The sequence below is a fragment of the Rattus norvegicus genome, chromosome 17 (assembly GCF_036323735.1).
Source record: "Rattus norvegicus strain BN/NHsdMcwi chromosome 17, GRCr8, whole genome shotgun sequence".
NCBI lineage: Eukaryota > Metazoa > Chordata > Mammalia > Rodentia > Muridae > Rattus > Rattus norvegicus.
This window is the reverse complement of record NC_086035.1, coordinates 33677019-33680313: the sequence shown is the minus strand read 5'-3', so window position 1 is coordinate 33680313 and position 3295 is coordinate 33677019. Positions and strand designations below refer to the sequence as shown.

The following is a 3295-nucleotide window of genomic DNA, read 5'->3' as shown; positions in this document are numbered from 1 at the left end:
ATGACTGAAGCCAGAGCTAAGGGAAATCACTTCAGTCTGAAATAGCCACACACCTTTCTTTAAAAGTTGTGCAAGCAGGGAGAATATATTAATAATAGTTTTTTTTAACTTTTAACATTGTGCCCCTGTGGGGTTAAGATCTGGCAGTACATGTTCAGTGATTTGCTTTGTTATTATTCTGCCTATCTATCTATCTATCTATCTATCTATCTATCTATCTATCTATCTATCTATCTATCTATCTATCTCTATGTATCATCTATCTATCTATCTATCTATCTATCTATCTATCTATCTATCTATCTATCTATCTATCTATCTATCTATCTATCTCTATCTATGTATCATCTATCTATCTATCTATCTATCTATCTATCTATCTATCTATCTATCTATCTATCTATCCATCCATCTGTTAGGTTTTTTGAGACAGGATTTCTCTGGGTAGCTTTAGTTGTCCTGGGACTCACCCTGTAGACCAGGATGACCTATATCCAGGCTGGCATTAAAGATATGGGTCTCCACAGCCTGGCAGGGTCATATTGCATACGCCAGGGTAGGCCTGGAATGGAAGATGCTCCTGCCTCAATCACCCAGTGCTGGGATCACTAGTGTGGTTTTCACTGGGTACAAAAATGTAACGTTTTTATCGTTTATTTTAGTTTAAAAGTTTTCATTATTTATTGGTGTCTATGGAGAGATGGTGGTGTCCTAGTTGGGGTTATGGTTGAGACACTGTGATTAAAACAACTTGGGGAAGAAAGAGTTTATTTGGCTTATGCTTCTGCAACACAGTCCATCATTGGGAGAATTCAGGACAGGAACTCAAGCAGAGCAGGAACTTGGAGGCAGGAACTGATGTAGGAGTCATGGAGGGATGGTGCTTACTGGCTTGCTTCCTCTGGCTTGCTCACATGGTGGTTTTGGATTAGAACCCCAAACCAGCAGTCCAGGGATGGCTCCACCTGCTAATTAAAAATGTCCAATCACAGGCATGAGTTTGTAGGTAAAGCCAGCCTAGAGAAGTCACATGCCTATTTCCAGAAGCTGGATTTGTCATAAAACCCATAGGGACCCTTGGAGAAACTGTGCCTTGACCAGGACGTGAAGTTGAGCAGAGAGTATGGGCTCTGGAAAAATGTGAGGTGTGGAAGATCAATTTTACCTTGGGCAAGATCCTTGAGGCCACCTGGGAGCTGTTTACACTGGATAAAAATGCCCAGCATAGTGGTTCTGAAGGCAATGCTCTACTGAAGCAACTTGTTTGCACTGGGATGCTGGATGAGGGTGAGGTGAAACTGGATTACATCCTTGGCCTGAAGATGGAGGGTTTTCTGGAGAGGCAGCTGCAGTCCTAGATCTTTAGACTGGGCCTGGTCGAACCTATTGACCATGCTGGTGTGCTCAGCCATCATCATCGTATTGATGGCAAGTAGGTGATAGACGTTGTTATTCCTCTGGACTCCCAGAAGCACAGTGTCTTCTCCCTCCCTTTACCTTATGGCGGTGGCTGCCCAGGTTCTGTGAAGGGAAAGAACGCCAAGAAGGGCAAGGGTGGTGCTAGAGCCAGTGATGATGAGGAAGAGGATTAAGTGAATCCTGGACTAAGGATGTCCTAGTTCTTCAGTTGACTAACAGATCAAAAGTAACATTTGAAAAAAAGTAAAAGGAAAAGAAAATGCCCTGTAGGGTTGCCTCTACAGCCTGATCTAATGGAGGCATTTTCCCAATGGAGGTTCTTTCTTCCCAGATGATTTCCCCTTGTGTTAAGTTGACATAAAGCTACCCAGCACAGGCGGCAGGGTGGGACGCACACACAGGGAACTCAGAAGACACTTAGTGTGAGTTGTTTCTCTCCGTCCACCTTGTGGGTCCTGCTTAGGTCGTCAGGTTGGTCGGACATCACTTTTACCTGCTGGGACATCTTGATGCTGAACAGGCCCTAAGGTTGTGCTTTATCCGGGAGGATTGTGCTAAACGTCAAACCGTGTGTGCTTTTGGGGGAATTCTGAGCTAATTCATAGCTGTGGGTCTGATCAGTTTGTTCCAGGTCATGGGGTGTAGGCACACTTTTTTGTTACCAGTGACACATTCCTGGTCCACTGCATTAGGATTCCAACCTGTTTGTCGTTCTTACAGTGAATATGGATCCTTCGAAAATACCACAATTCAGTTTCTCATCAGGGTGAGACTCTTCTGGAACTGGGGTTGCATTATTTATCTTTTCAGGAGGTCTATCTATTCAGAGGTAAGACCCACTGAATGTTAAGGTCACCTATACAGCTTGTTTGATGGAGAACACCTTATGTTCAGGGAGGCTGGGAGTCATGGTATTCTTGTAACACTGACACCACACAACAGTTGTAGCTTTTGAATATGTGGCTTACAAAGTCAGAACATATGTTCTTTTCAGTTGTTTACATAGATGAATGTAGCAGTAGTATTGTTAGTCTGCTCTTAACTCCCCAGAGTTTGTGCCCATTCTTCTGGCTACTACCCTGGTGTTGTGGATTCTCGAATGAAAGACACACACACACACACACACACACACACACACACACAGAGATAGATAGATAGATAGAGAGAGAGAGAGAGAGAGGATACACACACACAGATGATACACACACAGATCACACACACACAGAAGGAGAGAGAGAGAGAGAGAGAGAGAGAGAGAGAGAGAGAGAGAGAGAGAGGTTTAATACGCCCTAAGCAGCTCAATGGCTAGGCCACTCCCAAGCTTCCACATTGCCAATGCCTCCCTACAATACTCCTGAATTATTACTGAAATCCATATTTCATCTTTGCTTCCCGAGACCCAATCAGGGGATTGGCTGCTGGGGCCGCTCTTCCTAGGCTCTTACCTGGCTGCATGCTTTCTATTCTCCAGCTCTCAGGCCTGATCTTTCTGCTTCTCTGGCATAGTTATTCTAAAAACTTCTTCCATTGGTTCCCTTTGCCTGGAAATCTCAAGTTCTGCCTCTGTGGCCCTGCCTAGCCATCAGGCTGTACATCAGGCTCCAGTGTGTCAACGCAAAAGAAACAGTAGGTGGTAAGAGTCTGAGGTAGAAATACGCTTGAAGGGGTTTAGGAAAATGATGAAAAAGCTATGAAAATAAAGCAGGGGTACTTGCTTTAATAATACTCAAAGTGGGGTTCCTCATTTGTTGGCTAGTGTGTGTTTGGTGTTGGAAATCGATTTGTGGTAGTCTGTTTTCTCCTACCATGTAAGTCCCAGGGATGGTGGGCAGGACCTTAGGAGTGATGGCAAGCGCTGAGCCATCTGGTTGGCCAC

General features: G+C 44.4%; 1 pseudogene; it reads left to right on the top strand.

Moving 5' to 3' along the window:
* Positions 1-1030: 1030 nt before the first annotated feature.
* Positions 1031-1592, top strand: Rps9-ps1 (ribosomal protein S9, pseudogene 1; annotated as a pseudogene).
* Positions 1593-3295: the final 1703 nt, after the last annotated feature.